Genomic DNA, 15,844 nt, shown 5'->3' with positions numbered 1-15,844 from the left:
GACATCCTTATCAACACATAGAAAGAAGTTGAATCTACAATACGAGTTGAGATGCACCACGCACGCTGATAAACTCACAACCTGGAAGTTTCGTTGACAGCCGGTCGGTCTTTTGCGCATGTGTGGATTTCCTTTGAAAGGGGAAGTGACGTTGTCTTTGTGTGCGTATGTGTGCGCGTACATGTGTGTACGGTAACGTGTGTGTATATACAAGCTCTATTTAAGCTGAGGGGTGGACGATTAGCTCAAATTTAGCTAGTGGATCTCTTGAAAAATGATAGATGTTACATTTTTAGAAAACAATCATTGTGATATATATATAATCTTACATTATAATTTGTATTCAAACAAATGAACTATTTACGAGTACATCACTGAATATTGGTTTGTTTAGTTTAGCTGAGGAATGGAGGATTTCTTCCATTTAAGCTAAGGGATGGAGGATTGGCTCTATTTTAGTTTAGTTTTGTGTTTAATACCCTTATCCCTTTATCCCCTGTAACATTCTTCTCCATTTATTTCAATTACCCTTACTTATCACCTGTTATGTCAGGTTCAGTAGTGATCAGATGTATGGATGGAAAGACACACAGGCACTAGATATTTAAAAAAAAAAGACAAATTTTTATACATCAGTGAGTCTTTACATGTGGAGGCCAAAAGAGTATAAAGGATAATGAGACTGTCAGTTGGATGATGATCAATAATGTGAGAGGATTGAAATGATGGGTGGAAATTTTCTTATTTAAGATGATGGCTCAACAAGTATTTATAACGCTGTACCATGTTAGAGTCAGCAGGGAAGCAGTACCGTGGTATTATGTCCCACAAAGAGGGAGTCTTTGGAAAGAAACTATGTTCATGGAAGTTCGGTTTGGTTTTAGGTACATAGGGGCACAAAGGAAAGTTCTTTGCAGTGGTTGCGAGTAGACGAGTTTTTGCTATGAATTTATTACATGGGAGGGTAGATATTGGAGCTCAGTCGAGCAGCTACCATGACAATAACGATATTATAGAGGAAAATTAACAGCGTATCTGGGAAGATAACTGTAGGGAAAAGAAGATACCCCCTCCCACTAGATTGCAAAGTCGATTTTGTACACTGTAAAGGCAAGAAAGAGTGCTCACTGGATGACACCTCCCTAGATGTGGCAACAGTACTCCATCTTAGGATGTATCTGGCTAATTGCATAGTTTCCTGACCCTTGTAATTTTCCCAAAGACGATGTTCAGTAACGGAAAACAATTTATCTTTTTTTTTTTTTTTTTTTTTTTTTTAGATTATAACATGCTGAATGTCTTGGCGTTGAAATTAGCTAAGTATTATGTATGAAATAGAAAAAAAAAAAACGCTTAAATTATCCGATACACAGTTCTACGTAACAAAATGCAAGATAAACGTTCCTTAACCCAGTAGATCTAAAAAGTTGGAACAGAAAATGGTTAAGATAACGTAAAAGTCTTTTAGTGGGTTACATAAAAATAATTTATTTAAAACAATTAAAATATTGATAAAAATATGTTTCATAACACACTTCTTTTGTTTTTGCATGAATCAGTTTCTATCATCCTAACCATTCTCCGTTTCAATTGTTTAAATTAACTAGCTTAGGGAATGTCCATTTTGAATTTTGCTTGGAAGAACTGGGTGTCGACTAATTAAAACAATTTTTTTCCAATTTTATACATAATGCTAAGTTGATTTTAACGCCAATACATTGAGCATGTCATGATCTAAAGAAAACAATTTTTGAGCTAGTGCATATCATCTTTCCCATAAAATTAGATGCGTCACGAAACTACATGACTATATTTGACCTTTATACAGGTAGAGAATTGCATCAGTAATCAGGTATTTTCTTGAGCGGTAGAATGCGCGAAGTATTTTTCCAGCGACCTTAGCAACAGATTTGCTGTAAGTCTAAAAGACAACTCGGAATGTTTTCTTCTCGTTTTGGAAATCGGTTGTTTTTCTCTCGATGCAATCTTTGACGTCACTGTCAATGTGTTTTTCATTTGACGCGGACGCCCACGCACACTTTTTCTTTCTAAGATATTTTCTCTCTCTGTTCAATAAATGACGTACTACGGCTCCTGATAATCTCTACAGGTAGAGAATGTCGAAGCAAAACACACCAGTCTCTGAAACCATATTGGATTTTATTTAGCTTTTATTTTTAAGTCTCTGTTTAGTATTTTTTCTTTTTCTTTTTTCTTAACGTTTGTTTATTCCCAAAGATGGCATATTGCTCTCGAGACATAAGGAGCTATTGTGATTAGAGATCAGATTTATAGGGGATATTCTAATAGGGGAGTCGTCCAGCAAAATATTTGTTCACATTACTTTTAACTTGGTACAGTCGGGGAATTTCAGTGGCAAGCCGTGCGAGGAAAGAAAGCTATTAAAGTGGAAAGTTTTCCGACATCTGGGGAACCTCTATAATGAAGGTGTGGAACTTTTCTGCTAGTCATATTGGGGGCTACAAGTGCAGTAAGTTCATTGGAAGCACATTTCTTGAATTTTTCTTTTTTTTTTACAAAGGAGTCACCACTTATCAAAGCCTGAAGGCCACTCGAGGATAAGGATTAATGAGTGTATGGAGGTCACTGGGATAACAGTGATAGAAATTAGGTAGAATTTGATTATTTAAGCAGACGGCTCAATAAGGATTTTTTTTTTACAAGGTAGTCACCACTTAGATTTGTTTATATTGGATTTGAAGACGACCATATTGTAATCAGCTGGAAAGCAGGTCAGTGGAATAGTTTCATAGACGGGCAGTACTTGTAAAATAACTATATTTGGGTGATGGGACAGAGGTTGGAATTTGGTAGATAGTACAGAACTTAAAATCTTAGACTCTTTTTTTGCGCCCTCTCTAAGGAGAGACTAGGATGTCACAACACTAATTCCCCATGAGGGTAAAGTTAGATGCATGGTTGATTTTTTTTTGTGGAGAATATCCAGCTTCCCCCAAAAGATGGATTGTGGATGGGATAAAAACGTTATCCCAGTCAAGAAGGATTTCTGCTTCTCTGACTAAGAGCAGAACAGATACACTTAGAACTATTTATTTGCTATAAAGTAAAATTCCAATTTAACAAATCAGGCATAAGGCCATTAAGTATGGGGAGTGGGGGATCAGCGGTTAATCTCTATCTTACCTGTTGTGGCTCCTTAAGGGTCCGGAAGAAAGAGACCACTCGGTATTCAGTGGAAACATATATATCGAACAGAAAAGTAATCAAAATAAATAAAGAGTGTAATTATACGTCAGTCCGACTGCCTAGTATGAATAACTAAGAGATATATTCTCCCGGTCTTTATAATTAGTATGAGAGTTCATTATCATCCATAGGGTGGACACACCATAACACCACCCTTAGCAAACACCACAATACCACATTTACTCTACGGGCTATCCTATTTAGAATATCTCAAATTGCTTAAAAATTTAATTTTATGTATAAATACGTATGTACAAATTTATTAGAATAAAATTCAGAGTGGAACAATGGAAAACTGCTTCGTAAGACTTTCCCAATTTTTTTTTTCTTTGACTCATTAAATTGATTTTGAATAAATTTTGTCAGTCTTTATGAATCAGCATATATTATAAAGTCTGCTACAATTAAACAACATAACGGTTTCTACTCAGTAAACAAATACTAATTAAACAGAACTCGAATTTGGACCTAGGCTAGATATTTTACATTACATTCCAAACAAAACTTTGTACATAACATCGATATTAATTAAAAAAAAAAAGATAAAAATAAGAACACATTCATTCTACGCCATAAACACACCACATACTTTGAATTCTAACGTGTTTCGTTTGGAAAAAAGAACAAAAATGTTCTTTTCCTATCATAGATACACTAAATATGTTTAAATATTCAGTTGTATGCTTTTATTGAAATCAGTCATTTTGATAAAGTCTTGAAATAAAGAAGAAATATTGATGAATATACAAACAAGTTTCAGTTTCAATTACGTTGGAATAATTTTTGTGTAGCTTAATTGCCATATATATTTTCAAAACTTACTATCTAGCTCTACTTACATATTGAGCACTGTTGAAGTAAATATTGAAAATAGATAAAAATTTTACAAAGATACATTAAATTTATATATATATATATATATATATATATATATATGTATATATATATATATATACATATAATCTTGTGTGTATTTATGCAGCATTTTGTAAAACTTTGTTAATAAAAAAGACAAAAATATTTATTCTACTTCATAAACGCACAACATGTTTTGAATTCTAACATCTATATTTCGTTTGTTGAGTATTTACAAGAAGCTAATAACATAACGTAATATTAAAAAGAAAAATGTTATGAGAAGCCATTTTGTCTGTCATTCTGTCACGCTTAAATATTTTTTTCCCTTAAAAACATTTCAACATTTTTAAAATTACACGATCGGCCTTTATGAAAAAATATGACACACTGATTATATGCACCCAGAATATTGGTTGGATAGATTCATGTGTTTTGAAGCTATGCGATTTTCTTCGTTCTCTCACGCTCGAGTTTAAAATAACATTTTGTCAATTATCTGTCACACATAGGTTTGAAATCTCCTTTTCATCGGTAAAAGTGAAAAGCGAAAGGACACATTTTCAAATTACCGGTTCTTGTTGTGCAATGGTAACCTTGAAAATAGGACTGGAAATACAAAACAAGCCGAAAACCATAGTGACAAAACTACTAGTAGGAAGAAGAGAAGGGGAAGGAGGAGGAGGAGCAAATTCCTTTGTAGTAGAATCAAAGATAAAATTCATTTCATTGATAGCGTCGGTAGGTTCATACTTTCTGCTATTAGTTTTGACTGAGAGCAAAATGTTGACCATAAATCATTTATTAATCAAACCAATCGCAGTAACTACAGGTGACTCGATCAGTGACATTAATAACAATTAATGTCACTTCCCCTCCTTTCTCTCTGTGTTGGTATGAGTTGGCATCAAAAAAAAAAAAAAAAAAAAAAATTTTTTAAATAGATTACATATGGCTAACTTTTATGAACAATTTTTGTCTACATATTTGATTGAGATCCATTCTAGTTTGCAGATAGTTTTCGTTTCAGGTAGAAACTGGCTGATAAATTTGCACAATGCAAGGGCCTGTGGCGTAAAGGATAAAGTAGTTGGTAAAATTCAGTTGTAAGTTACACTCTTGTAGAGGTTGAAGGTTCAATCCTTAGTGCAGACGGTACTCAAAATACAATTGTGAATTACTTATGACTTCTACCCAGTCATGGCTGATGGAATAAGAGCATGCTACCCCCGTGGATTAAATAAAAAATTCTGTTCGTAATTCTGTGCAGATTCCCGAGTTCGACAAGATATATATAAAGTTGATAGGAGGTTACATCGGATGAAACGTTGTGAAACTAACACTTAAAATGAGAACAATAGTCTGAATAATCCAAATAATACTCATAATTAGTTTTATTTATCTGATCAGACCAAAAATACTCGAAATTATAATCATGGTGAATCTATGAGCTAGTTCCCACCCAAATTTATAGAAACCTATCTTGCATTGACTGTAAGACAAACTCCTATAATATTTTGTATAATAAAAAGATCATTAAACGAAAGGAAAACAAGACCGTTTTATACGAGTAAGCGCAATATATTTAATTCCATGACCTTCCCCATTGGATATAGATAGCCAAAATTTAACATAGTGCAGAAAAGGAATTAAAGTAAACAAAAAAAGTGTGGATGTCATTTTTCTTCAAACTGTATGTCTTTCAATAAAGAATGGCTTTGCTCAGTTGTTCAGTGGACAAAGGCAGGAGAGAGAACATCTTTCATCATTGGTGTCGACGGGGAGGAGGCTCTCTGTTAACTTCTTTTAATTCTGTAAAGTTCTGAAAGTAGTTTAAGATTTCGGTTGAAATTAATATGCCCTGTAGGTTGATTGGTCATCGTGTGACCAAATCACTTTACAGGGGTTGCTCTCTGTGGGAAGAAAGAAATGTTGTTGCTTATGAGTGCTACAAAACAATGGCTCCCATCAGGAAACTTTAATGAATCATGATTAAAATATACAGACAAAATTGTACATAATATTTATTATGTCTACATGGTGGAATGCTGCCTAATAAAACACACACCCATATATACCATCTGTAAAAAATTAAACAACCAGTGTAACAGCAAATCCTAGGAACATCAATCTAAAAGAACAGTTGGAAATGACTTGTATACCACACATTACGACCATGAAATTCCTACAGCCTTGAAAATGCTGCTGTGAAACCTGACATATGGATTAAGTCAGAGAGAGTTGCAACCTTGGTTGAAGTGAGTGTCACTAATGATGGAAGTCTGAACAAAGCTGAAAGAGAGAAACAGACCAAATATCAAGGTTTCATGTATATGAAAAGAAACTGGAATCTTAGGCAGATATCAATCATACCAGTTATTATAGGAGCCACAGGGCTTATGAAGAAGAACCTGAAGTTCTACTAAATAATATTCCTGGTGAACCAAGTGCAAGAGAGATCCAGACAATTACACTTAAGGAAACAATGAGGATACTAAAAAGAACTCTCGGCTGGTATCAATAAAAAGCAGGGCAATGTTAGCAGCTGGCTTGGCTGCTCTATACGCAACGTTATAATCTTCAAAGGAAGAAAATGTAAAAAAACAAAACAAAAAAAACAAACATTTATAGGTATAATTTAAAATGCATTATTGACTAAAAAGAATAAATTTCTTCACATGTGGCAAATAAATCCGTTTATTTCACTTACGAGATAAAAAAGCAATTATGTAATTTAGTTCACATCGATTCTTCTGGTAATCAATTTCCAAAACAAAATGAAGCTCATTATCTAAAATTCAAATAGTTATTTCAAAATTTAAAATAGGTATAATTTTTAAAAAATAGGACATAATCAAAAAATGCAACCTGTGTTTATTTTTATTTCAGTTTTCTTACGTTTTGGGTTTTGTTGGGGATGGAGCATCCTACTAGATGTCAGATATTTCCCTACAATTTCCGAGACTTCAACGAAGAGATCTTTTAAGGATTCTACCGATCCCAATCATTCAAATCTCTCTTGCATTTGATTCACTGGCCAAATAGTTTTGAAATTCTTTTTTATGAACCTGGTAGCTCCTATAATTACTGGAGTAATGAAGATCTTCCTAAAGTTCCAATTTCATATCATATGTAAAACCTCGATATTTAGTTATCTTCTTCCTCTCAGTTCTGTTTAAGTCAGCAATATTAGGGACACTCATTTCAGCAGCTCCATTTTCCAGGTATATAGCGGTATGTAGCCATGTTTTATCATAAAATGTGTCAAAATTTTTAGAAAAGATTAATTCAATCTGTTGTCAAATTACATGCCAATTTAATTGCTCGATTAGATCAGCAATGTATGAATTTTTCACACACACACACATATATAAAATGGTGTCTAATTTAACAACTTGAATTATTTTAAATTAAAATTTTGTTCCATCAAGATTCTCAATACTGTTTTTGTTAATCCTTCAAAATTTTCATCGAAACCAAATAAATGTCCTGTTTGTTAATCCTTCAAAATTTTCATTGAAACCAAATAAATGTCCTGTTAATCCTTCAAAATTTTCATTGAAACCAAATAAATGTCCTGTTAATCCTTCAAAATTTTCATTGAAACCAAATAAATGTCCTGTTTGTTAATCCTTCAAAATTTTCATTGAAACCAAATAAATGTCCTGTTTGTTAATCTTTCAAAATTTTCATCGAAACCAAATGTCTTCTATGAAAAATTTTTATTTACACTTCATCAACTACAGAAATGTTTCTGAGTTTTAGAAATTTTACAAAATATTTCATTCCTAAAATTAGAGTCAAATTTTAGTTTCTCTCTCCTAATTTTCTCTATTCCTCTTTCTTTCTTTTCCTTTTTTCTCTCTTTTCCTTTTCTTTATATCTTTCACTCTTCTCTATTCCTCTTCTCCCGTTTGCCCCCCCCGTCTCGTTCCGTTTCCTCCTCCCCCGTCTCATTCCGTTTCCTCTCTCTCCCTCCCGTCTCGTTCCGTTTCCTCTCTCTCCCTCCCGTCTCGTTCCGTTTCCTCTCTCTCCCTCCCGTCTCGTTCCGTTTCCTCTCTCTCCCTCCCGTCTCGTTCCGTTTCCTCTCTCTCCCTCCCGTCTCGTTCCGTTTCCTCTCTCTCCCTCCCGTCTCGTTCCGTTTCCTCTCTCTCCCTCCCATCTCGTTCCGTTTCCTCTCTCTCCCTCCCGTCTCGTTCCGTTTCCTCTCTTCCCCCCCCCCCCCCGTCTCGTTCCGTTTCCGCTCTCTCCCACCCGTCTCATTCCGTTTCCGCTCTCTCCCACCCGTCTCGTTCCGTTTCCGCTCTCTCCCACCCGTCTCGTTCCGTTTCCGCTCTCTCCCACCCGTCTCGTTCCGTTTCCGCTCTCTCCCTCCCGTCTCGTTCCGTTTCCGCTCTCTCCCCCCCGTCTCGTTCCGTTTCCGCTCTCTCCCCCCCGTCTCGTTCCGTTTCCGCTCTCTCCCCCCCGTCTCGTTCCGTTTCCGCTCTCTCCCCCCCGTCTCGTTCCGTTTCCGCTCTCTCCCCCCCGTCTCGTTCCGTTTCCGCTCTCTCCCCCCCGTCTCGTTCCGTTTCCGCTCTCTCCCCCCCGTCTCGTTCCGTTTTCGCTCTCTCCCCCCCCCGTCTCGTTCCGTTTCCGCTCTCTCCCCCCCCCGTCTCGTTTCGTTCACTCTCCTCTCTCTAGCTCTCCGTTTCCTCTTCCTCTTTTCCTCCTTCTTCACTCTTTCTCTTTCCTCACTCTTTTTATTTCCTCCCCCATGTTTTTCCTCTCTCTCCACCCATATTCTCTCTCTCCCCCAATTTGTTTCACCTTCATTTTATCTCTCTCCCTCCCCATTTCTCTTTCTGCCCTTTCCTTCCTCTTTCTCCCCATCTCTCTTTCTACCCTTTTCTCTCCTCATATCTCTTTCTCCCTTTTTCTTCTCTCTCTCTCTCTCTCTTTGTGCTAAAAATAGATGATCAAATTTTTTTCCTCCTCCTTTGCTACCACTGCCATTGCTACAGATTTTATCGTTATGGCGACTTCGTGCCATCATCTTCCTTTGCGTGGGTGTTTAAATGCATTTATTCCCAAAACGACGAAGGAAAGAGAGATCAATTTATAAAACTTATTTCAAAGTGTGCATGCAGGTAGATATGTTAAGGACACGTCCATTCTATATGCACGTTCACTTATGAAAATGCTACTTTCATTCAACTGAAACTGAACAGATAAACTGATGGACAGAGCCTTTTATATTGATGCCTGAAAAATAAAATAACATGCGTCCATTTAATGTATGCGTTTTAAGTATTCAAATACCATTTCAAACCAAAACCTGATCGATTGACTGACTAACAAAGTCCATCATAGTGGTGGAAGTACACATACACTAAAAAAATAAAACTCTGTTGGATTATAGTGAAAATGTTTAGCAAAAGGTGGTATATCTTCTCTAATATTATAGGAAAGGAACTTTGTGTGTCTAATGTGTCTATAAGTTCGTTCCCTATGGACTCTTAAACGACTGGGTCGATTTTTGTGAAATTTCCCACAAAGATACTTTATGTGTTTGGCAGTGTTATTAGATCGGTTTTGTGTCGGAATGTCTTCGATAAGTATCAACAATCGAAATAACCGATGAAAGAAGAAACAGGCGATTTTGATAAAAGTTAACACCTAACACAGCCTAACATCACAAGTACATTGGAGAAGTTTTATTACCACACAAGCTGAAAGGTCCAACATGTAAAATCAGCTGTAGAATCTTTGATATGACAGGGGTGCGTTCGAAATGAATGTTTCTGTTTAAAGCACAATTGAACCATGATACTTGACTTCATTTTAAACTTAAATTCAAACCATTATTGACGCACAACCAATAATGAGGCATAAAAAAATCAACAGTAGGTTCTTTGATATGACAAGAGCCCATTCGAAATGAATGTTTCTGTTTAGAGCACAATTGAACCACGATACTTGACTTTTACATTTTAAACTTTAATACAAGCTATTATATATAAAATAATTAAAAAAAATGAACAATAGATTCTTTACAGTGCGATATAGACAACAATATATTGTGAACTTAGCCACTGCGAGAGGCATGTGAAGTTTCCTCCTGGTGCATCGTTATGGGTCCCTAATTAGAGGAGGTAATCAATCAATTTAATTGAAATCCAGCTTCCCAAAGCATCCACTTTGAATTGCTCTGAAAATTTAAAGCCGTTTTGAAAAATATATTTTCTATGTGCTTTTTTTAAATATAATTCAATAATTATTTAATTATTTTTTAAACCATTAACTTTAGTGACAATAAATTTAATATTTTTTTTAAATAAATTAAAATTTAATATTTTTAAAAATAAATTAAAATTTAATATTTTTAAAAATAAATTAAAATTTAATATTTTTTAAAAATAAATTAAAATTTAATATTTTTAAAAATAAATTAAAATTTAATATTTTTAAAAATAAATTAAAATTTAATATTTTAAAAGATTAAACTCATGATATTCATCACAATGAGGAAAAAAAGATCAGAGTCCTAAATTCTCAATTCTAAACCGAACTAAATTCGTTGGTTTTTAATGTAGGGAACATCCTAACCGCATATACACAAAAAAAAAGTTTGGAATATATAGTTTTAAGTTTTCTAAATAAATAAATCTATATAAATAAAACAATAGATGTGTGTGTGTAAATATTTAACCGATAAACTCTTGAACTACTTGCCACATAATGCTGAAATTAATAGGAAATAGTAATCATGCACCAAGGATGGTTTATACTGATCTTTGTTTGGATGGTAAATAATCTATACAGACATATGTTGGCAACTTAGCAAGTTGAAATGAACATTTTACACGTTAGCAGATTTTTATTACTTGTTTGCATACGCAAATTCATTCATAGCATGAAGTGGTTGAATTTTAAATCTTTCTTATCTATCTGTCGATAGCTCAAACAGTAGGTAATGTGGCTGGAGCGCTAAATATTTTGATTTCGATTCTAGCTAATGGCACCCAAGTCATTTTTTATTTAAACTTTTGGAAATCACTACTATATATTAGGTACAATATAATACTCAATAGAGAATTGGCTTTGTAATAATAAATACAAAATCTGTATGAATTAAAATATATTTAAGAGTATTTTATAACCAGGCAAGCCCGGGCGCCACCTGCGTGTAAATTAATAAAAACGCATCCTCCATTAAAAAAAGAAAAAAACTTGTTGTCGAAAAAACAAACAACTCGGTGTTTTATGTTTATTTACAGATGGCATGTACGGCTGCAAAGATTTAGATCAACCGGTGTCGACTGAAACCTGTTGCTTTTGTTTCTTTGATCTGCTAGAGTCCTTCTACCCTAATTGAGCATTTTCGTTTTAAAAAACCAATGGTTTTCATTTGTTTATGTTCTAATATATTTCAGTTATTTTTTATGGACTGAACCGATAATTACCTCGAATGACTCCAGGTGTAATCGAAAGAAATTTTCAATTGTTTTTAGATTCGGTAAAAAAATTTAACCTTTATTTGAATGTTTTGACTGTTGATGTATTGGTGTTTAGTGTTAGGTATACAATCTTGATTCTAATTTTGATCAAAGTCTATTACATGATTTTGATCGTAGAAAATGTTCAAAATTTAAGGTTTAATCTTAGTCTTAAGAAGAAATCGAAATTCAGCTAATATTGTTTCATTGACATTTGATAACTTTGGATTATTTTTCAACGGGGAGATGGTGCTCATATTATCGCTTGAAAAAACGCTTAAAGATACTCTACAGCAGGGTTTCCCAACCTTTTATGGTTAACGCCCCCTCCCTAAAGCACTTGGATACCTACTACCAACCCCTCCCTAATGCATCCTTACATAATAATGTTAGTAGTAGTGACAGAAATAATTAAAGGGGAAATAAATAATTGAATATTCATATAGTTTATGGTGAGCGGTATGGATCCCATTGGTCTATCGGCTTAGTCAAACTTGCCAGGACTCGGAACCCATTCAATGGATTAGAAAGACTTGTTGAAAATGTGAATCAGAAATCAATTCGATTTAGAAAACACTTAAAAAGCTTTGTCAACATTACAGAGTATGATTCTTGAATTAATTTTTCCAATTAAAAATAAATTTGATGCAATCAATTTCCACATGAATTGTGAATCCCAATAAAAATGAGTCCAAGAAGCTCTGTTTTTCACCGCACCTCCTAAAGGATCTCAAGGACCCCTTATACGATAAATTTGGCGACCGCCTACATGACGTCTTGTACCTCCACCCTGCAGGCGATAAAAACCTTGTTGGGAAACCTTGCTTTAAAGAAACCGAAATTTTAAGAATATTTATTGATTGATGTCTCATACCTGTTGTTGAAATTTCACAAAATTAACTAAATAAAAGAAAATATAATCCACATTTGGACCCTTTACGCTTAGTAACTGTGTATTCCATAATACTTGATTACTTAATTTAAGAGTGAAGTTTTGTACATACAAATATAAAAATATCTAACTTTTATAAAGTTATGTTTATTATATTTTGATAGAGATATAAAGATGGTGCTTGTGGTTTTGTTATCAACTATTTTTCCAACAAAAGAATTGGTTTGATTGATTGTTTTCTCTTGATTCAAATGGCAATTTTCTGTTGGCATGCCAATTATGAGTGTTGACAGTTCATGAAGCTTCTTTCCTTCCTTTCACATTCTGGGGAAAAACTGGCTTTGTCTTGTTTGTCTTCGGCTTCTGAAAAGCTGGTTTGAAAATAGTGTATGACTTCTGCTGCCAATGGCGACTGTTATGATCTGTCGTCTGTTGCGACCCAAAGATGATTCTGATTTAATCATTTCTTTCTTTGTCATCCACCTCCTTCTTCTTCTACTATTCTTTTTCTTCTTCTCATCCTTCTCTTCCTACTTCTTCTTTCCCCATCCTTCTGTTCCTCTTCTTTTTTTCTTCTCCTTTTCCTGCCCATCTCCTTTTTCTGCTCTTTTTGTTCTGCTTTTCTTCTTTTCCTTCTGCTTGTCTTCTCCTTTTTCTGCTCTTCTCCTCCTCCTTTTTCTGCTCTCCTCCTCCTCCTCCTCCTCCTCCTCCTCCTCCTCCTCCTCCTTCTGTGCGTCTTCTCCTCCTCCCTTTGAACTCCTCCTTTTTCCTACCGTTTCTTCCCCAGCGCCGTCCTCACTTCATTCATGCGTTTGTATTCTCCAGTTCTTCTTTTGTTTTCTAGTTTGCCTCATCCTATACTTCCCTTCTTCCAGTCACTGTCTTTTCATTTTCTGCTACCGTCTTCTCTTTACTACCTCTACCTTCTTCCTCTGCCTCTCTTCCATTGCTGCATTTTCAACCTACATCCCTTCCTCTTCCACCTTACCTCTCTTTATTTTCCTTTCTTTTTCTTTCACTATTTTCCTTTCTTTCTCCTTACTTCCCATCTTCCCTTTCTATTTTCTCTATTCATTCCTCTTTGTTTATCTTCCCTTTGTGTTTCGTGCTTTTTCTACCTCTTCCTCTTGCCTCTACTTCTCCCTCTCCCACCGCCACTCCCTTCGGCCTTTCCTTGCCATGGTTACTCTTCTACCTTGGAGGCTTCTGACGTAAATATGAGCTCAAAATGCTGTTCTTGCTGATGTCAACAACTGGTTGCTTTGGCAATTTATTAAATAAAAAACCCATAAAACCGGCAAAGTGGTTTGGAATGGAATCTATAATCAAATGACTTCTTCAAGGCAGCCACTCTCATGTCAGCGATTCTGTTTTATTTACCTCTTTCCCTCCAATGCACATATAATGTGTCCAAGTGCAGCTAAAATACCTGGATACATAATGCTGATTTTCTAGGCATTTTTGATAAAAATGTATTAGACAATCTTGCTATATACCATTGATCTGTCTCGTCCAGTATCAGGAGACAATGCATATCCTGTTTTTTAAAAAATTTTTTTTTTTTTATTTAATAATTTAAAATGCCTCACACGAGATTTGAACTCACAACCCTTGTCTCTACATGTTGTGTGATAAATCATTGCACAAAGGTGGCAAGTTTAAAGTTTTTACTTCGTATCTATCTATAAACAATACTTGATGTTTATTTTTTCTTTTGAGTCAAAAGTAGGCCAGAGACGAGGGATAAACATTGATGGTGGAAAAAATGGTTTATTTGTATATTTCTAAGTAAATCAATTATTTATTCCAAAATTAGGTTGTGTCTCATTTACAATTGTTAACATAGAAATGCCAGAATAAACAGTGTAAACCTAATGCCCCCTTTCCCCAAAAAACAAATCTGCGGTAAACGTTAAACTTACAGTAATTGAGTTACATATTTTTTATTCTCTTGAAATGCACAAAAGAAAACAACAAAAAATTAGGCACACGATTATTATTACTATAATACATACCCATAGCATTTACAACTTTAACTCTCTGTAAACAGAGAGATTGACTGGAGCAAGAATGATGAACAATAGAATAAAAATAGGGGAGATCAAACAAGTTGATTCACTCTCGGACAGGGTTCAAAGGAGAGTTGGCAATTTAATAGGTCCTGAATTATCATCTAAGCTTCAACCTCTGTCCCATCGACAGAATGTTGCATACCTCTGCCTGTCCTACAAGTATATTAACAAGTATAATAAACAAACTACAAGCACTTGTACCCCTCAACGTAAATATCTCCCCGACAAGCAGCAAAATCCCACCTCTACACAGAGATCCCTTGATGTAAGAAAGCCTTCTACTCCAATAGTTTCTTCCTCAGAACTGCTAGATTTTGGAACTCCCTTCCGGAATACTGCTTTCCCAATTGTACTGACATGCAGAAGTTCAAGTGTAATGTGAACAGAAATCTTGCTGCTCATCATGCATAGTATTCCTGCAACTTATGCCCCCGATAGTAGCCCCCTACTTCAAAGTGGCACTGTGCCTTGTTTGGGGTGAAAATTGAATAATAAAAAAATATATTCAGTGTTTTTTATTAATTTACCTAGACTGAAATTTTTTTTCACTGTACATTTTATTTCTCATTAATTTTTGAGAATATTTTAATTTTGTTTTATTTGATTATTCCCCTTTTATCTCCTGTCTTATGAATAAATAATCCATGAAAGTATTTAATGTTCGTACGTACGTTATCACCTTTCAAAGACACAAAAAAAATAACATCCAATCAGCAAAGATGGTGATTAATCTGATGTCACTAAAGTAAAAAAAAAAAATGAAATTCAACTTTATTTTAAAATGAATTGTTCCAAAATCAAATTATGTCATCCTGTTAATTAAAACAGTGCAATTTTAAATAAAATTTAGAAAATAACATTCATTTTATTGATTTGAAGACTATTTAGCTGATAATTATTTTTATGGCAGAATATTTGTTTTAAAAATAATTAAATTGTTACAATTTTATATAAATATATATAAAAAAAGATATACTAACTTATTTATTTCAAAAACAATGATAATTATTTTTGTGGCGGAATATTTGTTTTAAAAATAATTAAATTGCCACAATTTTATATATATATAAAAAGATATACTAATTTATTTATTTCAAAAACAATGATAATTATTTTTATGCTGGAATATTTGTTTTAAAAATAATTAAATTGCTACAATTTTATATATATATAAAAAGATATACTAATTTATTTATTTCAAAAACAATAATAATTATTTTTATGGTAGAATATTTGTTTTAAAAATAATTAAATTGCTACAATTATATATATATATATATATGAAATTACTGTGAGTCCAGAATGAGTTTACATATTGTTTC

General features: G+C 34.1%; 1 protein-coding gene and 1 long non-coding RNA gene across 2 annotated transcripts in view; one reads left to right on the top strand and one right to left on the bottom strand.

Moving 5' to 3' along the window:
* Window positions 1-15,844, top strand: part of LOC145295935 (dual specificity testis-specific protein kinase 2-like) — a 386,563-nt gene that overhangs the window by 343,999 nt on the left and 26,720 nt on the right. The gene's annotated exons all lie outside the window — the stretch shown is intronic.
* LOC145295937 (uncharacterized) overlaps window positions 5,650-15,844 on the bottom strand; it is an 88,609-nt gene continuing 78,414 nt past the window's right edge. Inside the window, exon 4 of the long non-coding RNA XR_013869921.1 lies at window positions 5,650-5,905. This is a non-coding gene — a long non-coding RNA (uncharacterized LOC145295937). The remainder of the gene's footprint in view (window positions 5,906-15,844) is intronic.

Source organism: Euprymna scolopes, chromosome 16 (genome assembly GCF_053919585.1).
Source record: "Euprymna scolopes isolate OS-2025 chromosome 16, ASM5391958v1, whole genome shotgun sequence".
NCBI classification, from domain to species: domain Eukaryota; kingdom Metazoa; phylum Mollusca; class Cephalopoda; order Sepiida; family Sepiolidae; genus Euprymna; species Euprymna scolopes.
The sequence above is the reverse complement of the archived record's forward strand: the minus strand, read 5'-3'. Positions and strand labels throughout refer to the sequence as shown.